Genomic DNA, 23,240 nt, shown 5'->3' with positions numbered 1-23,240 from the left:
ATGTAGCATACACAAAAATTCTATTTTTACATTGAAATCCTTAAATTTTTTATATAAAAAATAAGCGGCATGTATGCATGTTGTGTACCCGCCTATACTAATGCGCTCTTTAAATAAAGAAAAACAATGTGACAGACATAAGACCAGGTTTGAGTTGGTCTAGTTCCTCAAAATAGCAACGCGCCAACAATGCGCCTGAACACACCTCTTTTTTAGACCAGCACACCCATGAGCGCAAAAATGGGCGCAAATGCATGAGGTGTACGACAGGAAACTGAGAACTGTGTCGGGATGAAACTAGCAAAAACACTTGCGCTGTGCCTACAGCAGCATTGCGCCGTTTGTATGATAGGGCCCTTAGAGTGTAAGTAGCAGTTGTTGTGCTGCCTTCAATTCCCTGAGGAAACTTGTTTAAATTGAAAAAAATATTGGAATAATGGAAGTGGCGTAAAAAATAGAATGGATGGAAGGAAGATCTAACAAAAACAGTTTTCTTGGAACAAACTACATCTGAATTACACAACAAAATGCTGGGTTAAATACAATCAAAAGGATTTGTCCATACTTTAAATCAAATTCATACATTACAATTCTCAAAAAAATATACTTTGCGTTAATTTATAAGCTTTTATTAAAAATGTGCACTCACATAGTAATCTGACATCGTAAAACAAAAGCTTATCTGAGTTTTATAAGAAAATACTAAATACTATTAAAATTTCACATTTAAGTCAATGTGCAACTTGCCCTTCCTTGTAAATATACTTGCAATTTTTTTTGTTTTTCGGTGCCTACACAACTAAGCTTATATCTGATGTTAGCATATTCCTAAGCAGAGGTGGGTAGAGTACCCAAAAACTGTACTCAAGTAAAAGTACTTATGAAAATATTTACTCAGGTAAAAGTAAAAGTACTAGTCTGAATAAATACTTGAGTAAGAGAAAATGTATTGGATAAAAAAAAAAAAAAAAAAAAAAAAAAAAAAACCTACTCAAGTAGTTAATTACTAGTTACTTTTGATCATATACTGAATATCTATAGTCTATATAGACTATATAGTGTGTATATATATATACATATATATATATATATATATATACACATATATATATATATATATATATATATATATATATATATATATATATATAAGCCTTTATGTTGATTTACTGTACTGAACATACCAATATGTTCTGATTTGCATCACTGAAATAAATTATATTTTAAACTATGTATTATATATGTATAAATAACCTCTGACACAGAGAAGAGTGAAAACTTCTCACATGACCACTAAGTTATCGAACATCTGAACATAACGAACCAAATGTACATTGACGGATCTTCTGCAAAATGCAAACAAATGTATATTTCTGCAAGTGTAAATATTGTGGAAATATCAATATTAATTGTGTCTAGACAAAGGCATTCCTCCAGGAACAGAGCTAACACGGGTTTTGAGGGTATTTATTTCATACTCTGTGACAGCTAATTTAATGTAAAAATAATATTTTATTTAATGTGTAAGCATTAACAGGGGAGTCATGCACTAATGAGTGGGGGTGGAGGGGTGGGGGTCATCATGTGACACATAGCAGTCACAACAGCATATTGGCAAATTATTATTAAGTTTTTTTTATTTATTATTTTTTATTTATTTATTAGAAACACTACCAGACACATGGAATATATCATGAAATATCTTGATTCTCACCTTCATAGATTATGTTAGGTAATATGTGATGGTCAAAGTAGCCTGATAATGTAATCTATTTACTATGCATAAAAACCTGTCTGTTTACTTAAGTACCAGCTATGGGTGTCATGCCATAACATATTTCTAATACGACTGACTTTATATTAAATGTGAATTTAACATTGAAAGATATTGTAATATAAAAATGTCTACTAATATTTCATCGTACAGAAAGAGAGCAAATAATATTTACATGATCAAAGAACATTTTCACTAACAGTCTAGAGTTCAATCACTTTCAAAAACTCCCATTAAAATCACAAAAACTGTTAACATTGTAAAATCAATATTTTATTTACAGATTCGTAAACACATCTTTACTTTGTTGTTTCTGACTAAATAATTTGCCAGAAAGAGGTATTCAGTCAGCGAGCGAGTGAAGGAAGACTCATCGGAAAACCTTTGTTTGGCCATTGCATTCATAAGCTCAACAGAATTGTGTGTGATTGGTTATAATGCGCAGTGCTGTAAAAATGCTCTGCGCAAGCCAGCGAACGCAGATCTGAATTTAGCAGCTGATGATATGACTCGCTGAACGTTCTCACGTCAGTGTGACTGTATCAAATATAGAAAATATTAATCTGATTTTTGGAAGATACATTCAACTTGGCTCCCCTTCAGTGTTAATTTCGGCAACGAAGATGATGACAAAAAATATTCGTTACTTTGAGGACTACAGGACATTCAAAATGTGCATCCCTGTCATTGGATTGCGAAATACCTGCCAAAATTAACACTGCTCCCCCCTGTTATAAGTTACGTGTACAACAAACTAATGTCATAGTGGTATTGTGTAATGTAATCGAATGTAGCCCTGGCACTTTTCCATTATCAGATAGTACCTCCACAATAGTACCTGGTCGTTATATCGATGCTGCAGGAAACTACCTTGACATAATTTTCTACGCGACACATACCCACTACCCACACACATGGAACAATGGAGAAAATTGACTGTATGCTGTTTTTGATCCTCGGGATGTGGCTGTTTCTCACAGCAAGAAGACAAACATTGTTTCAGGAGAGGTTGAGGGCAGCAAAACGAAACTGCTGAAAAAACAGGAGAGTTTACTCAGTCTACCACGTGCAATGACACAGTGAATAGTAACGATTCTCTGACCAATCCAGCGTTTGGAATAAAATGAAGCATTTATAACTTTGATTGCATTAAGATAAAGTAACGAGAAGAGCATCACCCACAGTAACAAAGTAAAAGTACAGATCCACCCCCCCAAAAAAAATTTACTTAAGAGTAAAAGTACCCATCTTTAAATATACTCCAAAAGTATTAGTTACGCAAAAATGTACTCAAGTAAATGTAACTCATTACTACCCACCTCTGTTCCTAATCTCATTTGAGTGTCTAGTATACATATATTGGTTGAAATTGGGCATATTCATTAAAACTGGAACTATTTCTAAGTATCACCTTTTTAACATTTTAACATTTTTTTGCAAATCTTTCTGGGACAATTGTCTCAAAACTATGACCTAGATTGATTATGGACAAAACTGTGACCATGCCTGATGACTTAAATAACCAAATGGACAAAAAAACAAAAACAAAAAAACAAAACAAAAAACAAGCATATACTGTATGTTCTAGGTTTAAAGCACATAGAAAATTAGCATAGAAGAAATCTGAAACAGCCGATTAAAGTGTTTTCATTAAACACACTTTTATTCTGCACATAGCTTATATTAAAAAAGGTAGAAAAGCTAAATGGCATGAAGTGGAGAAAAGTGCAGGAATCAAATTTTCTGACATTTTATGCCGCCATAAATGCTTTCCAGCGCATGGTCACGCTACAAAATGACTATCATTAGCTCTGTCACAGACTAAGGCTGCAGGAGGCCCGTGACTAATGCTGGGCCATCAGCACCATCAGTGTGGGCAAATTCTCATCATTCCTCAAACTGACCATGGAACCAATTTCTACCTCTCCCCCATGTCATAAAATCTGACAATTATCCTGACTTCATTAATAATGCATAGCAGTCCTCAACCACAATCAAGGTTTAATCAGCAATGTGTCTCACAGGTAGGGCATTGACTGAGCTAAGAAATTATTGGCAAATTGTAAGGATTTATTTCCCCCCTCAACTTAATGATATAAATGACTTGGGGTAATTTAGTTGGTTTAACATGCAGGGCGACATAATCAAACCCGAGAAGCTGCTTGCATATGTGGCTGCTGCCATGGTTACAATGCGATTAATCAGCGTTATTGATTTTTGGGTGCATTCAGATTCAGTCAGGCAGAAAAACAAAACAAAAACATACCTAATGAACTAAAATAAAAGAATGAGAATGCAATTAAATGACTAAATATGAATGGATTAGCACAGGTTTGCGCAAATACTTAAAGGCGGTGATGTGAGTAATTTCTTCTGTTGTTAAGATATTTTCTATCTCATCTTAATATGCTTAGTTTTTAGGGTTTTAAATTTTATCAAAACATTGCTTGCTCGACCATTTACAACCAGCCTGACATAACTTGCTCAACCAATGCCTTGAGCGTGGGGTGGGACTATCTCCTTGTCTGACTAATGAAAGATGGAGTGTTTATGGAAACTTGTTTGAAAATAGTCATCATTTTGCAGTTTTGTTTGGTGCATCAGAAATCACAAACTTCACCTTTCAAAAAACGTATCTAGAATCTCAAGGTTGAACACTGTACTAGATTACTGAAAAGGGAAGTTTCATCCTTATAACCTCAGATTCCTTTCAAGTAGTTTCAGTTTGTTTCAATTTTCAAGAGGCAACAATAGTATCTCCACATGGATTCAACTAACAATAATTAAAACTAGTTTTATTACATTTCTGTGGATCATAAGCACCCTTACACTAATTTGACTGGCAGAGAGCTTCATTCAGTCAGTGTTATGTGACAAGAGAAATGCGGCAGTGCAATAGTGCAAATGACTCATTGTGCAAATGAAATGTTTAATCGTCTTCACTTCAACAGCACTTTTATGACACCACAACTGCATCTGCCCCATAACACCCAAATGTAAAATGGGGCTAGATTTAATTGAATTTACGGACCAGAAACGGCACAGCATCTCATCGGAGCACAAAAAAAAAAAAAAAAAAAAAAAAGAGCGAGAGAGAGAAATGCATTGCATTGGACATCACATTTAGAGTCACCTGTACATATTATGCTCTCCACGCAGTTATGTTCTAACAAAATCTGATTTATATCTCTTTTGATTTATCTCACAGAGATGGCTGCCAAAGCGTGCACAGCAGAACAGAGTCATTACTACAGTCCCCTTGGTTAGTTTAATCCCACAGGCAATTAGGATTTGTAGGACTTTGTTTTCCACTCAAAAGAAGCTTTACGGGGTTGTTATTGATTCTGAAAACTCCTCGGGCACACACGGACTCAACCCACTGGATCATTTAATCATGTTTAATAAGAGGCAGTCATTGCCTCTCTGATTTATTGCATTAAGCAAGCCATTGACAAATCCAGGCACAGCTTAGATCAAAGCAAAATCATCTTCACACTGATACACATGCATTCAGATTGGACCCCATAAACAGATACAAACAATGGCCATGTAAAATCTACACACATTGACTCTTATCAGCATATTTGTGCTAATCAGTAGATAAAGTTACCCTTTCACATTTTGTATTTTCATTCATCATGTCTGGATAAGAAAATCAGGACTGCTAATCGAACAAACTCCAAAGTCCATAAGCATAATTTTTAATCTAAAACTGAAATTATAAGCAATATAAATAATAGAAACAATATAAAATTATATACATTTCAATAGATTTACACATCTGTTGTTTTTTTGCAACAAAAACAAGAGCGGTGTGCTAAACAGAAAGTCGTCATTATTGCTAGGTGCAAGTAAATAAACTATCATTAAACCAAATTTAACACACTCGGTAACTAGCACAACCATAATGGAGCGCTCTGCCTCGGAAGCCCATAGCAACAACCATTAGCAAGTCAGACAGTAAGTGCTCATGGTTAAAATCCATCCTGTATGCGATCCCATTAGAGCTCTGCAGGAGACCCAGTATGTTATACAGGGAGGACTTTGTCAGTTCCACCTAGAGATCTGCCATGACTGAGCAAGCTAACAATGCTGTCACCGTGGCACTACGAGGGATTACTGAACAGCTAGAGGGACCCTTCATTATTGTCAGTGTGTTTTAGATACACATTGTGTAGGAAGGTTCACCCTCAGGATTGCGCTTTTGCAGATGAAGGTATATGGTTTCTCTGGAAATCCATCTGATTTAATGTACGGAAAGGACAATACAACTGAATTAAGATGCTCTATCAAAGTCCTTTTAAAGAGATTGTTCACCCAAAAATGTTTCTGTTTCTGTGATTAAGGCTCATTCACACCAAAGCATGATAACTATAAAGATAACAATAAAGACATAGTTGTAAAAATCATTCTCAATATTAAAAAACAGCAGAGTCTACATCACAACTATAATGATAGAGGCACAGAGAAACAATATTCTTGGAATCACTTTCAGAACAATTTTTTTTTCCCAGCTGATGAATAATACAAACATTGACACCCAATCAGAATCCATCCTGCTGTAATGAGTGGCAGATGAATGTGCGATTAGAATAAACAGACAATATTGTTGGTGTGGGCACTAATATCATTATCTTTATGGTTATCTTTATATCTATCGTTCTTGGTGTGAACGGGGCTTTACTCTCCCTTATGTCATTCCAAACGTGTAAGACTTTCGTTCATCTTTGAAACAAAAATGAATATATCTTTGATGAATATAGACAGCAAGGATCCTAACATGATTAAAGCTCTGAAACATAGTAAGGACATCATTAAAATAATCCATGTGACATCAGTGGTTCAACTGTAATTTTATGAATTTACTGGAATGCTTTTTGTACGCAAAGAAAACAAAAATACAGACTATATATTCAACAATTTGACCCCATAAACAATGTATGCACTGCATGTACACAGGCACATTGTTTCCATTGTTTACGCTTTGATCTGAACGTAAACAATGTATCTTCTTTTAAGCAGGGTTGTGATGAGTGGCACAGCCACCCTGAAATATGATTGGGCACTGGATCACTCATCATCAATAGGCTACAGTACTGTCATTCGGACTATGCCTGTATGCCATTGGATCAGAGAGCTTTCAATTGCAGTCAGATTGTTGCATGCAAAGTTTGCATTTGGAGTACTCAACAACATCATTAGATCAATGGGTTCTGCCAGTGCTTAGTTAAGGTACGTATTTTTTTTTCTTTTTTTTGGCAAGCAATTAAGTTCAAAGGCCAATGTAAAATATTTAATAAAATTGGTACAATAAAAACTGCACAAAATAAGTATTTTCTTTAGGCAGTACTTGAGGCAGTCAAGAAACCATGTTTCGTGAAATCAGTACAAAATGTGTGTGTTGTGCCAATGTATTGTTAAAAGATAAGCATGTTGTGTAATATCTCCAACAAATTTTAACAGCCAATTAAAAAAAAATGGTGTTGTAAAATTTGCTAATTCACAAGTTCAATACATCCTTAATCATTAAATTGCTTTGTTGAATTTAACGCATCCTTACAGAAGTGTAATAGGGATTTTATCTAGGGAGTCAAAATGGCTAGAAACGGACCTGACACTGCACACGTCTCCAGTGCAAGGTGGCTCTAATACAGCCACCAAAGCTGACTGTTGACATTCTAGCCAACGCTTGTGCTTATTCGAGTTGCGCGATGGACATTTCTGAAGTGGCTGTCTGTGCTAGTTCCATTAAGATACATGCATATGCCTCCTTTAAATAAATATAGTCAAAATCCTTTACCATGACTAATCGCAAGAGGCTAAAGGATACGTATTAGTCGCATAACATTGGTTAATGGAAATGCCTTTATTGCGCAATACCTTTTTATCAACATTTATAAAATATCACCAAAGTTTTGCGCAAATCTGTAATGGAAAGTGAAGTGAAGGTTTTGTTTTTTAGTACCTTAGTACTGGAAGTATTTTATCGTATTTATTTTTCCCATAAGCTTTTTAAAAATTTCAAAAAAGCCTTCAACAACCAGCTTTGAGATGATTTAAATGACATCTTTTGCCTTTTTTCAGATAAAGAATGTTAAGTTAACAATATTGTTCACTACCGAGTGTCCAAAAATTAAATCTCTAACATATGTGCACATAAACCAACAGAAAAAATAAAAAAGTGCAGACAGAATGCAAAAATGCCTCCAGTATCAACAGCCCCAGTCTACCTCAGACAGACTGAAAAACTATTACAAAATGACTTGCTGTCAACTGAAAGCGAATGATGTTTAATAATCTGAAAAAATAAATGATATACATACTTCTAAACCTACTTTTTGTAATGTCCAATCAATGCTTTACTCATCTACCAAAATGAATGAAATGTTTAAAATGATCTTTGTTTAAAGGATTTTTCAACATATGTGCAATGAATATAACATTATAATGCAATTTATTTTTTAAATAAACTTTTATTTAGCAAGGATACATTAAATTGATTAAAAGTTACATTGTTATGAAATATATTTATTTTTAATAAACTGTCCTTTTAAATTTTCAACACAAAAACTGTTTTTAACAGAGGAAATGCTTCTTGTGTACCAAATCAGCACATGCATGATTTCTGAAAGATCATGAGATACTAATGACTGCTGAAATTTCAGCTTCACATCACACACAAAAAAAATACATTTAAAATATTAAAATAGAAAATGATTTTCAAAAATATTTAAAAAATGTCCAAGCCCAAACATCCAAATGGTAGTGTAACATAATATAATAATAACATGTTAATAAAACGAGGTATTGTTCTGAACATCTAAACTGAACTACCCTCAAATACGCAGGTGATATTCTTTCTATTCTCTGCTTCTCCATATTTCATTGTTTCTGGCTTGCCTTTAGTTCAGCAAGGTCCAGGTCCCTTGAGCAAACCTTCCCTCAGAAGCCTGAAATCAGGGCAGATTAAGACTCCCAGAGATGCATTCTGCATTTTTTCTGAAGCGATGCCAAACTGAAAAATATTACACTTCTCCCATTTTAGGCAGCACTTTGACAGATTCCTTAAAGCTTGTTAGCAGAGCTGTAAAACGGCACATTTCCAGAGGATGTTAATGGCTTTTATATGTTTTGTGTGCAGAAGACGCCCTTTCTGACTCAGATTTATGAAGCCATCGATTCCTCTGGCAGACTACCTGCTGGCTTGTATGCTAATAGACTGAATCTGCGCTTTAAAGCCCTGTTTTGCTGATCTATATCGAATTTGTCTGCTGGTGCAGATACACTGTCCACACGCAGCTGATAGACGTGCATGTCGATAACCTTTGTTATAAATAAAACACAAAAACATGCAGTAACTAATATTTGATCAATACCTGCTGGAAACGAGGCCAACTGATGCATGGTGCCAATGATTAAACAAATTACAGCCTTAATAACCTCCCCTGGCAATGAGTGTCAATATCTTTAATTTAGCTTCAACACATTGGCCATCTTATTATGTTCTTATGCATCCAGTCATTATCGTAGGGGAGGAAATGGGAGAATAAACACACCGTGAGGTCTGACAGAAACACCCCAGGTAAAATGTACCCTTCTGTGCTGATGATCTAGCTTGGGTTTCTCCTACTTGAATCCAAAACCATAACTCATCTGAAGTGAAGTTGGACTAGATCAAAAAAGACAAGCACTATCCCAGGTACAAGATCCACTGTCAGTGTTCTCAAAATCATTATAAATCCTAAGCATGCGAATGCATAAATCAACCTAACAATCTCATCAACTGCCACATGTTTGGAAAAAAAGAGTCATTAATGGACAGCCAGCACTTCTGCCAAATCACGTAAGCGGTATTTAACAACCAATTGTGCGTGCAATTCACCGAGAACTTAATGTAGCATGAAGGAATGTCACACATACAGTGCTGCCTTTTCCAAATGGGATTTCTGACACATTCCATGGCTTTGAGCTATTCTCACTCCCACAAAGCACCAAAGTACCACGGCACACTCAAAAAAATACCTACCTTCTATTTTCTTTTTAGAAAAGCCTACCTCAAGGGTGTCCAAACTACAGCCCACAGGTTATTTGCAGCCCACCACCTGTTCTGTTGCAGCTTGTGAGATAAAGTTTTAAAAAAAAGAAGCAAATTTAGGTTTTTGCTTTTGAAAAAATTATATTCTGAACACTAGGTGCACAACCGAATCTCACAATATATCACCTCCACTAGTGTCTTCTCTTCGTCTCCACCAGCTTCTTCCACATTCTGAGTGTACTAAAAGAAGTTTGGAAAACTAAAAATCAGTTCAGTTCAAAAGTCAGTTCTAGGCATGCGAGTACTGCCCTACTGTGTCCATGTCCCCATACTTATTAGTATTTAACTCCAAAAACCTAAATAAATAATAGAAGAAAAAAAAAATGCATTTTCATATCTGCTGAGTGTGCACACTGGTAAGGGCTTGCTGACCACACTTTCCTATAATGTCCTCTCTCACAAGTATTGCTGGTATATAACTGTGATATATATATATATATATATATATATATATATATATATATATATATATACACACAGTATGCAGACTTCTTACTGGGTCAACTGGGTGTACCATGATGGGTCACATTCAGATAGTTGCTCTCTTAACGGTAATTTTTTATACTTTTTTACTGGAAAAATAAAGCACACAAACATGCATTTTTAAAAATCGCTACATTCTCTACCGTTAAGATTAAATTCCTTGGTATTTAAATACAGTATAATAAAGAACATGTTTCAGTGACTTGAAATGCGGTTTACAAAATAATTTAATATATAGTCTACAAGCAACTCACCTTTCAAGCCAGTATTCTGAAAGACCCACATTTTAAGCCACACTGGATGACAAAGCCCATTAAAATATAATTACATGCATAGCTCCATACACATACAGGTCTGCTGAAGGATTATAAGAACAAGTATTTGTATTTATTGGTCTTCTGAACCGTGAGGGTAATGAGAACACGTTCACTCTCAGGGGCGAGCCGGCATGCCAAGAGAGTATAGATGTGAAATAATTAAATGAAAGACCTGACATTGCAGTTCACAGAGGATGCCAGTAATAAAATGTCACACTGCACTCAGGGAAGAGACACACAAAAATTATATGAACATGAATATTTCCATAAATAAACCTATAAAGTGATACAATTAAAACTCACAAATAGGCTTAACAGAAAAAAAAAGGAAAACATCCATCTAGCAGGCTGTTATTCAATATTTTATATGCAGTGCATTCAAGAACAAGACAGTAATGATGTCAGCTATTCACTAATGCATGGGAAAACGCCGAGAGTAATGGCTCAGAAAATCATGCAAACGACACTTTGGCATGATCACACAGGATCCTTATGTGTCCGTACAGAAAAAGTTGGTTGGAATATAATTATCATGTGCATCTGAAGTTGTTCTTGGTACTGTGAGTAACCCTTACCACCAAATAATGTGACCAAATCACCATACTCTCAAGACTGACTACCCCTTGTCTAGAAATCATTCCTATCCACAGCATGGTGGCAGCTTATATCCATTTATTTTCTTGAGGGCTATGATTCAAACACTTGCCGAGGGATTATTGAGACTGCACTTATTTTCCATCATTTCCTGATATGCAATATGCATACTTGTCAGCTTTGTAGGAGGATGCAGAGACTAAAACCGGCTTTATTCTTGCCAGAAAGCCCACTCAGTTCACCCAACTTGTTGCACATCAAAGGCCCAGTAGACAAGACTGAGATGAGAAAATGTACATGATGGCACATTTTATAATCTGCATTTATGTTAAGGTTTTAACTAAATCACACTGAGCAGCACCGTTTTGTAATTCATTGTACTTTGTTATGAAACTCCTTAAAATTTTACAGTGAAAATTTCTCAGGAAACAGTGTAATGTAATGCATATTGCAGACATGTACATTATATTGTACGTTAATTTAATATGATATTTATCACACTTAATAAATATAAAAATAAAATGAAACGATAACCAGTAGGATTGTTTTTTTTCATCAGCCAATTAATTTGTTCATAAACATTTCATTTATAACTACAAATATAAAATGGATTTTATACAGTTTATACACATATAATATAATATAATATAATATAATATAATATAATATAATATATTATAATATAATATAATATAATATAATATAATATAATATAATATAATATAATATAATATAATATAATATAATATAATCAGTTACAGCCATGGTACTTTAGGTCTAAGGTGGGAAAATACAATTTCTGGAAAGAGCAACAGTAATCCTTTAAACTGAAATGCTGAGACTTTCAGGCACTGTTTCCTGAGAACAGGACCTCGAAAATGTCTTCCCATCACTTATTATTTTGAGATTCAATCTTGAATGTTGAATTCCGAAATCTAAATGAATTTTTAAGGTCCTAACCTGATCATGGCCTCCAACACCACACCATCTCCCGTAAGTATCGTGCCCTCTAATGAGACCTGTCCTGACAAGAAGGAGGTCTGTTTTCTGTCACCATCATGTTTAAAAGAATTAAAGAGAGGCCGTTTTAATAAGCACTAGAAAATTTACACTGATGGATTCTCTTCCCCTTGGGCTGGAAGATTATCTAGAAAACAGGGAGCATGAGTCACACAAGACATGTTTCTTTGGACCCAATAACGGTTCACATCTACAGATGCACGTGAGCTGTGGAGATAAGATCTTCACTAAAGTCTAAATGGTTCCTGGGGAATAATTACCTATATGGACCCGTGGCTCCTTCCCAAGAACAATGACATTTTTCAACATAATGTTTACTATATATCAAGTTCTTTAAATCATACATGGTGTAGCACAACTGCTTACGGCTCAGGATTTATCTTTTGTTTTGGAACAGAGTGCTGTACCTTACTTACCAAGTAGACAGATACAAATATAGTCATTGACCAGATCAATGCAGGTGCCCCCATTAAGGCAGGATTTGGACCAGCACTCATTCATATTCTCGGAGCATGTTCGACCTGCATGATGGACATTAACACAGACAAATAGATAACAAGTTGCCTGTATAATATCATGTTATACTTCTGTGACCTTTTTTTGAAGTCAGTATAAATAACTATTTAAAATATGTTTTACAGTACTTCCGCAATGTAACATATTTCCAAGTAAAACAAGGTTGAGAATTAACAAGTGGCCATTAAATAATAGAAAGAGTCTGAATAAATGCAAATTCACATATACATATATATATGCATATATACATACATATACATATATATGTATATATACATATACATATATACATATACATATATATATATATATATATATATATATATATATATATATATATATATATATGTATACATACATACATATACACACACACACACACACACACACACACACACATATATATATATATATATATATATATATATATATATATATATATATAACCTCCCACTATATATATATATATATATATATATATATATATATATATATATATATATATATATATATATATATATATATATATATATATATATATATATATATATATATAGTGAATTATAAGATTTGAATTTCAATCATTTTAAACAATAGATCACAATTAGTCTAAATGGCCACATTTTCTTTTTAATCTTGAGGAGTTCAGAAATGTTAGATTTTGAAAGTAAATGCCTGTCAACAGCCCAGAGATGGTTTCCTGCCTCAGTAAAACTGCTGAGTAAAACATCTAGCTTACCCTTAAATCCTGGAGCACACAGGCGTTGGTAACCTGCCACCAAATCAATGCAAACTGTTGGCACATGGTGGACTTTTGCACTCATCTGTCTCGAGCTCACAGAACGTTCCCTCATATCCCAGCATGCAGTGGCAGGTGTAGTTGTGCTGTTGGTCCAGACAGAAGGCGTGTTCTGAACACTGATGCCCAGAGCAGAAGTCAATGTCAAGTTTACAGTGGACTCCAGTATATCTGTGACCGCAAAGGCAACTTGGGATGCATAAAACAGTATCTCTTAATGGAATCGCGAACAAAACAGCCAGACATGGTATGAAAATAAATGGCTGAGTCATGGGGAAGGACAATATAATTTGCTTTGCTTTCTATCACAGGAACATGCTATTTGTTTTAGCAACTTTGGGTGGTCTAGAATTCTAGAATGAGACCGTAAACAGCAACTGAAGCTGAATAGAATATCAATTTTAATTTTATACTGAGAGAGAGACCCTGTTGGAAATGGATACAGTAAATCCATCTCAATCACTCATTAATCTATTAATCCATCAGTTTAGTTATCTCCCCATCCAGAATGTCTCTCCAAACCCTTAAGCTTTTATTGTATCTATGAAACACATTTTATTTTTATTTTATTATTATTATGAAAAATAATAATTATTATTATTAAAATATTTTTTTTCCATACACATTGAGGTTGGGCTGTTAAGCACTGTTAAAGCTGTTAAAAGTTGCCGTATAACTTTTTCAAAACAATTTTCAAACAATATGCCAGTCTTGTGCAAAAATAGAGAGAGAAAGAGAGAGAGATTATACCTCCACTACAGATTAGAAATCAAATTGATAGCCTACAGTATTTTGTTGCCATGACATTTGGTTGCAAGAAAAATCTATGCTCGATTCTATTGACATTCAACCAACAACAGTTGCCATATTTGAAAACCGCAACATAGGTGAGGGTTATCTTCAAATAATAACTACATTTTGCCCTGTTCATATCACAAAGCTATCAGGCTTAAGCTACAGTATAAGGCTGCAGAAGACTAGAAAAAGAGTAATGTGAACTACTTTTAGGGTGTCCATTTGTGTCCTTTATATAGATTGACAGATAATGGTAACTACAAACTGTTTGTGTATGAAAAAATATATATCCTTTTAGTTTTTGTTCAGCAGAGAAACAATGCATACAGGGTTGGGATGACAGAAGGGTAAACAATTACCAACATGAGTAAATGGTTACAGAATTTGCATTTATTCATTCATTTAATTTATTTGCATTTGGGTTCATGCTAATATTTATAATGACACTTTAAATGCATTTCATATGTTTATAAATATATTTGTATAAAAAAACAAACAAACAACAGACTCATATTTGAATCCACTTAATTTCTAAGCAAATAATTTGCTTTACTCTAAATAAACCTTGCATAAAGAGCTCTAAAAATAAATAAATAAATAAAATAAAGGAATTCACCCAGACTCACCAGTACCCACCAACTTCATCCATGCAGGTGGCTCCGTTCTGACACCTGTGCTGGACACACTCATTTATGTTGACCAAGCAGGTCAGTCCGGTCCATCCAGGTGCACAAACATACAGTAACTGGTGATGTTGGAACATGGCTGTCAAAATGAAAATCAACCATTACTCCAGAACAATCCTTCATTTAAATATGCGTGTAAAGGTAATTCTGGTCTTTTATAAACAGACGTGCTTGGTCCAAGTGTTAAATAAAACATGATGTTTAAAGGGGACCTATTATGCAAAATTCACTCTCACATCTTGCTTGGACATAAATGTGTGTTGGCAGTGTGTGTACACAACCACCCTATAATGATAAAAAAGCCACCCACTCCTTTTTTTGTTTTAAATTCCCATAAGTAAAAAGCAGTGTCTCCAAATTACCTGTTTTCAGCATTGCTGGTAATGTGACTAATGAGAAAGTTGACAAACACTGCCGTTTATACATAGAACAGCCCTGAGCGAGTTCACATCGAGTTGAAAACAGTCCGCCATTGCTGCACTGATGAGAATGTCTTTCAAGCACTTTACTTGTTCTGTAGCTGGACATATGAATCCACAGCTCTCTCCATTTACTCCTGAAATCTGAGCCGCTGAAGACGAGGTGGATTTATTTTGCTTTTGAAGAAGATGCTCCCTCAACTCTACCAAAATTAATTGATGTCTGCGTGAATCATTTACACTGGACTACTTTGTGAATGAGGGTCAGTATAGAGCAGTTTTTGCACAAAAGTTGCTCCTGAAAGATGAAACAGTGCAAACTTGTTCATGATCCAGCTACACCTCCAGAAGAAGTAAGTATCATGTGTTAGTTTTCCAAATTGCCTTTTCTGAAAGACCTTCTTGGCACTCTGCAAGGCTAATGTTGCTAAAGCTACCACTGTTTTATCTGAAGGTGCCTTCACGTGCTATCAGAATTATTGTAAATAGGAAAGTGGGAGTTAAAATTGCATATGAAAGCAAGTTCACTGCTGGAGTCAAGCTCATAATCACAAGTGGGGCTTATAAAGTTTGTAATAGATGTGCGATGGCACCATGAGTTATTTTTTATCGCGCCGTGCTCCCATCTGTGTAATTCATAAAGTGAATTTTTTTATGCACAGTACAATCAGATGACTGACTTTTAAACCGAGTGCGTTTTCTGTAAAGATAACAGGGTTTTACTAATAGTGGAGTGTTTATTTTCAACGGCTAGCATCGGTATTGCTGGAGCTTGAGCTACTGAAGCTCCGGCCTCTTCCCTGGAGCACCAGCTCATTTGCATTTAAAGGGGAAGACACAAAAATGATGCTTTTTGGCTCATACCCTAAAAGTGGCAATTTTAACAAACTATAAAAAATGTAAATCTTTAAAGTATTTTGAGTTGAAACTTGACACACACACACTCTGGGGACATCAAAGACTTATTTTACATCTTGTGAAAAAGGGGCATAATAGGTCCCATTTAATGAAGGAAAGCTAATGCATTTTAGTTTCCATTTACATTATTGGTGATAATCAACACAAGTAAAACAAATCTGACTGATAAAGCATGTTCAAAAGAGACATGCAATTAGCCATTGGTGATCTAGATCAATGGTAAACCATGCAAACAGTTTTGCATCTTCTAAAGAATATAGCTTGCTAAGAACAACATTTTTAACCTGTTCTTTTTAAGTGAAAAGTGGGAGAGGGAGGTGTATGCATTTTGAATGAGTCCATGCACTGAAAAATATGCCATATGCATATGCCTTATTACTCTAAAGAGCTGTTTATACTTGATTTGACTCATTTTTATTTTTCAGTCTTGTCATTGGCCTAATGCAAATTAGTTTACATGCTTTGTTGGTGTAATATGAATGATTTACTTCAAATTAAAAGGCTAATTTGCATTCCATGGAAGCCACATCACTGACTGATCAACAAAGTCATTTAAGGTTTGATTTGAGAACTTTCTTATTAGCAGCCATCTAGTTTTGCAGAAAAAAAATATTGTGAGTATTTACACATTAGTATTTTTGAGTGTATTGTTACTACAGTTGATATTTATTTATATGATATTATGTCAAAGTTCACAAAGCATGTTTTTTTTTCCGATTTTTAAAGACACTGGTTTATCAGTAAATGATGGATGAAGTTATAAATGGATATCATATTTTGTAAATAAATTTACATATTACTTTTGCTAGTGTTATTGTTACCATGGTGTTAATGCACATATACAACCCTATATGCTGATTTACACTTGGAACACTTAATAACATGACAATGAAAGTGATTTTAATTATGTTATGGACTAGTGGTGCTGAACCCTTCTAACCTACCTGTAGATAGTGAGGGCATTGAGTGTGACATATATGGAGCTGGTCACTTGGCTAATCCACACAGAATGTTCCAGGGGGACAGGTGACATTTGGAAGCATGCAGGCGTTTACATCAACCTCACAGTCAACCCCAAGTGTATCCTGGAGAGAAAGGTAAGAAAGACAAACCAATGTGAAGAATCACTTGCACTTCACCATCCCTGCTTTCTTGATTGGGAACTAAAAGCACCTTGTGCAAAACCAGAATTTAAAAGATTAAACAAGATCGAAACACCTTCTCTCTTGTTAATGCCTTTGAGAATGCACTGCATATGCTCCTCATGTCATTGTGCCTCAATCAATAGGGTCAATCAATGAACATGAAGCAAGCTGGAAATCAAATTCCTTTCTTTTCTTTTTCCTCCTTCTTTGTTTCTGGGAAAAAAAGAAAGTAAAAGTTTTTTTTGAAATTTTTGAAAGCTTATTCAAAGCCCAAAATCCAGTCAGCCCAAGTTAAAAGAACAAAATTGTAAAGGTCAGAAAGAGGCCAGGCTAGTTTGTTTAAGGGCTTTTTGTAGAGAAATAGAGAAAGAAAATCTGGCTTGCTTGCATTTGGTTTACATAAGGAAAACCAATAATTTCAAAATTCATTCACATAAATGTGTAAGCAGGAAGATCACACTTATAAAAATTAAGGAACGGTCAGAATGGTAGACTACAGTCCATTAGAAAGGTCAACTAGTGAATTTATAAAAAAAAATATTTTTTACTTTTTTACTACCCCTAAAATTTCATAACTTTCAAATAATTAATGCTACTGTCAAATGTTTTTATTTCTTGGTCTTTATACACATACATTTTTTAAAGAGAAAACATCTTCAATCCTTTAATGAGGAAGTCATTCAGATGATTCTCCCTTTTGTATCTCTTTCTCTGAGTGGCGAGCACGCGTGGGCAGGTTTAGGGAGGGGGCGTTTGGGACTCTGGGTCGTCTACTCATCGAGCGGAAGGGAGCAGCTGGCAGAGAAGCGTGCTTGTAACCCCGCCAGTGAGTTGCCAATCTCTAGGGTGAGCCATCAGGTTGCATCAGTGAATGCAAATCATGCCTCAGAAAGAGTGAGCGGAACCAACAATTACGGGAGGGAACCATATCAAGTGGCCTCAAAAGGGTAGAGCATTTCATAACACAATATTGACACAATTCTGCAGTACTAATGAGCTCTGGCAGTGTGAGAACGGGAGTGATTTGCTCAGCTGTCAGTCAGAGCCGCTGGCACGGTGGGGATTTGTGGCACAGTAAAAAAAAAAAAAAAACCTTGTTCTCGGAAGTAAAAGAAACTCATACCTGAAGGACAGGCACATTTGTAGTATCCAACAAAGTCAGTGCATGTTCCCTGGTGCTGACAGGGACTGGAATCGCACTCATTTACTTCAGCCTCACAGTAGCGTCCTGCAGGAAGACAGGGGTGTGAATGGAGTGTTAGTTAAGCTTTTACGCTCCGTCTCCCCTGAAGATATTGACTTCACTTTTGACATTTGGGATTTCGAAGCAAGTTTGAAAACTTTTCTCCCCTATGGCTCACTGTTTGGCACATGTCACTGAGAAGAGAGGACAAATCGTGTTTTACATTCTGAAACTATTTAGCAGCAGTTCAGACAGCCATTTACTGAGTCACAGTTCAGTCAGTTAATGCAGACAGACAGTATACTGAACGATTCAACATATGGAACTTTGAGGGACAGTATATAAGTGTGACTTAAGTTTTATGTGGAAAAGAGGCAATAAAAAATAATTGAGAAGGCACAGGGAAAGGATGTCAGAATAATAATAATAAAAAAATTAATAATAATAATAATAATATTATATATATATATATATATATATATATATATATATATATATATATATATATATATATATATATATATATATATGTATATGCATCACCCACTGATATTTCATTATATAATGATGATCAGTGGCATAAACTCAACCTCATGTTATTCTGAACCTGCATGAATTTCTTGGTAATAATTGGTAACTAAAATTAAACTAATTATAGATCAATCAATAAAGCTAGCTTCATCAAAAAACTACAAAAGCATGTGATAAAACTGCCTCTCTCTCACCAGTTTTGCTTCCTGTCAAGGCTGGTGTCAAACTATACTGACCTATTGATATAAAAAGGCATAAAAAACCAAAAATATAATCCTGGTTTGTTAAAATATAAAATAATAATAGAATTCATAATAATAATAAAACATTCTATGCTTACATAACATGTATAAAATTAGTTATTTTATTTATTTTTCTTACTAATTTTACTAATTAAGTTGACCTCAGGCAACTTCAGAAATAGGGCATATGACACAGAATGTCAGATTTTGTGTGTTCATATTTACAGCAGTTAGTATCCAGCAGCAAACCAATACATTTTCTGAAGTTCATATTGCCAACTCGCTGCTGGCAGATCTCTATTAATGTTGTTCATCCACACAGTTACATAACAAGTGACATAACATGGAATCAAATCAACCAAATCTTTGCATGGAAAAAGCAAGCTGTAGAAAAAAGAATAATTTGAAAGTCTTATCCAGTGCAAGATCTGCTTCACCAACGCTTTTCTCTGCTGTGAGAGAAGTCACATTATCGTCCCTCAACATGTCATCTGACTTTTTCTGGGAAGATCATAATGAAAGCACTTGACATTTCACATCGGCCTTCTGGCAATACCATGGTGAGAAATGCGTCAGGGACATTAATCGATGGGGATATCGTTAGCATCATCGAGATGTCTAAATAAAACATTGAGGTTTGAGCTGTGAAATGTTTTCTCCTAATAGTATTCTAATCCATTAAACAGCTCACAGAGATGTAGAAATTGTCAGGTGCCTCTTGCCGCTGACAACTGGGACGTGGAAAGATGGATTTCTTCATCTGCTAAGATGGGAAATAGAGCCATCAAGGAGACCGAGAGGTGATAACAAGGACACAGAAGCACTGGCGATTATCCCACTACAAATACGAGATCTGCTGCGTGGTACTGAAAGAAATCTCTCGGGACGGCATTTTTCAAATAATACGGCTTCATTACATGTTACGGTTTATAGGCGTTATGAAATGTAGATGATCTATAATTCATGTAAAGTGCCTATAAAAGACTACGTTACATTTTCCTGTACAAAACCATTGAACCGCAATGCAAGCCACCGAGATCAACACGTCATGACTGATGAAATCCAGTAAATCATTTGTCTTGCTTGTTTATTTGTTTCTGGGTTGTTTAGGCAAATAGTTAATTCTGTGCTCATGCGCTGGTGGCCAAGCTAATGAAAGATCTTCCTTTCCCAGTTACATTTACCGATTAAGTGTTCTCTAACCTCTATTTGCCCTTCATTTAGCAGGCATGATGAAACAATTTGTAGAATAATCCAGTTAGGAGGGCAATGTGCAAAGATGAGTTACGGTAAAGAGATGCCTCAGGGCAGCGGGACTCATCTCGGTGGAACACACACTCTGAGTCACATTACAGCGGATGATATAGATGTTGGACATGAAACTGTGTCATTCAGGGAAAAATTCAGAACTGGATGCTTTTCAAATTCGTGATTTGGAATTTGAATAGAACTGGCCGTGCCCCACAAGATGCTGGATGACAAGAAGAGTCATTTACTGAACTGCAATTTCGAGGATGGGCCCAACACAATTTTTTTTTACAAAAAAAAATTTACATCATTTACTAAATGTGACTTTTTTTTTTTAGAATATTTTCCTCTTTATAGATAAGAAAGTTCAAATACTATCAGAAACAAATGCTTCTAAATTGTCAACCAATTCCACTAAATGTTCACAAAAACTATGATGAAGATATAAATGCCCTAGTTATACATCAGTACTATGGTCTATCTTAAAGAGGTTTGGATAAAGTAGAGGATTCTGTGAAATTAACCTAAAATATGAATTATATATATATATATATATATATATATATATATATATATATATATATTCCATTCATTTTCTTCCTTGATTCAAATTCAGGCAATTTATTGGGAATAAGACTGACTTTAAATCCAATCCTGAAGTCTTCAAGTCTAAGTGACATGTGACTGGAATTAAAAAATGTCACCAGAATAACACACACATGGTGGCTGGCAGATATATTTTATATTATATATTCATAATTTCAATTTATATAACTGATTTTTTTTTTACTTATTTTTAATTGCATAAACGTTTTTTTTCTTTCTATGCAATCAAAAGACATGATATGAAAACATGACAGCAATTCTTCTCTCCAGTCCTTACCGTAGAAGAAAAAGTCTGAGTGTGGCTTTAAAAAGCTTCTGATGCCAAACTCAAACATAAATCAGGATAAAATGTTCCATAGTTTGTTGATGTAGTTTTCTTTTAACCTGTGTATCCAGGGAGACAGGTACACATTTAATGTGGGGGTGCAGTTGGCTGACTCATACTGATGCATGTAGCTCCGTTCAAGCATCTGTTTGGATAGGCTAAGCATGTGTTATCCGAGTACTGACAAAACTCCCCCGTGCATCCTGGTTCACAGAGATACTGTGGGGGGAAAAGAGGTTTTAGTAATTAATCTTAATTATTAGACATTTAATCTATCAGCAAAACACTTAATGGATCTACAATAGTGTATTTAAACAACAACAATAATAAATAAATAAAAAATACAGGAAAATATATTCTTATTGTTTGGTTAAACATGCATTCAAGCTTTTGATGAAAAGGTAATTGCACTTTCCAGTCCCTTATGTTGCTGCATGGCTACAAATTAAATTTACTAAATATCCTTAAATCTGAATTCTTAGCTAATTAAGTCCTTGGTAATTGTAAGAATCATTACTCAGAAGGCAATTATTTAGTCTACTAGAATTCAAGAATAGCATTCAAGAATTATAAGGAGAGAAAAAGGAAGTTTAAGAAGAAAATGCTGCTAATGATCAACAGATTCTTCACCAATTTGCTAATGAAGAAATGTGGCCTGTTTTCTGGACTATGTCAAAGTTTGAATTAAGGATGACAGTGATTAGAAATTAAACAACCAGATGTCTCCAAACTGCACACTAACCAAATCAGCTCTTATAATAACCAATGTTATATAAATAGCAGAAACTTCTTCAGAGAAATAGTGCTTTAAAATTCCAGTGCACAACAGAATCTGTGCAGATTTCTCAAGTAGTTTTTTTCCCCCCTCGCCAAGTTATTTTAAGTAAAGTCATATATATCAGCCATGAAGCCTTCAAGAACACATTCTGAGCTTCCCTGAATGTTATCAGCTTACTATAACATAAAATAGAGAACTTTTACTTCTTCTTTCAAAGTTAATGCTGACATACTGAAAAACTATTTTCCCATTCATTTTCGAGAATGTAGATTTTTTTTCAGGCCTCATTTGGTTCTTTTTATACCTATAAAATAAATATTTATGTATTCAGATTAAAGATATGTTTCAATTAAAAATGAAAATTTGTATTTTCAAATGAAAATAACATTTCATTACATTCACCTGCATGTTCTAAACCTGTATTATGTTATTTATTTATTTTTTCATTTAAACATCAGGATCAATCATAGGTTATTCATTGCTTAAAAGTATTTTTCCATCATATTAAAACAGCATTTATATTTATACACGCAAACACTTTGCATGACTGTGTCAGATCCCCACGTATGAACAACCAGTTTTGATAGTTTAACAAATTGCACTTGAAGTAAATCAATTCATGTGAAGCGCATATTCTAGAGCACTTCATAACAACAACAGATGCGACTGCATCAATCGACAGTGTATAACTGTGACACATCACTCAAAGAGCAGATCTGTTGATGAGAGTGACAGAAAGATGATATTGAAATAGAAGAGGATGGCT

At 34.7% G+C, this 23,240-nt stretch overlaps 1 pseudogene; it reads right to left on the bottom strand.

The window, feature by feature from the left end:
• Positions 1–23,240, bottom strand: part of LOC127970451 (protein eyes shut homolog) — a 189,894-nt pseudogene that overhangs the window by 153,383 nt on the left and 13,271 nt on the right.

The sequence above is a fragment of the Carassius gibelio genome, chromosome B13, assembly GCF_023724105.1.
Source record: "Carassius gibelio isolate Cgi1373 ecotype wild population from Czech Republic chromosome B13, carGib1.2-hapl.c, whole genome shotgun sequence".
Lineage (NCBI taxonomy): Eukaryota > Metazoa > Chordata > Actinopteri > Cypriniformes > Cyprinidae > Carassius > Carassius gibelio.
The sequence above is the reverse complement of the archived record's forward strand: the minus strand, read 5'-3'. Positions and strand labels throughout refer to the sequence as shown.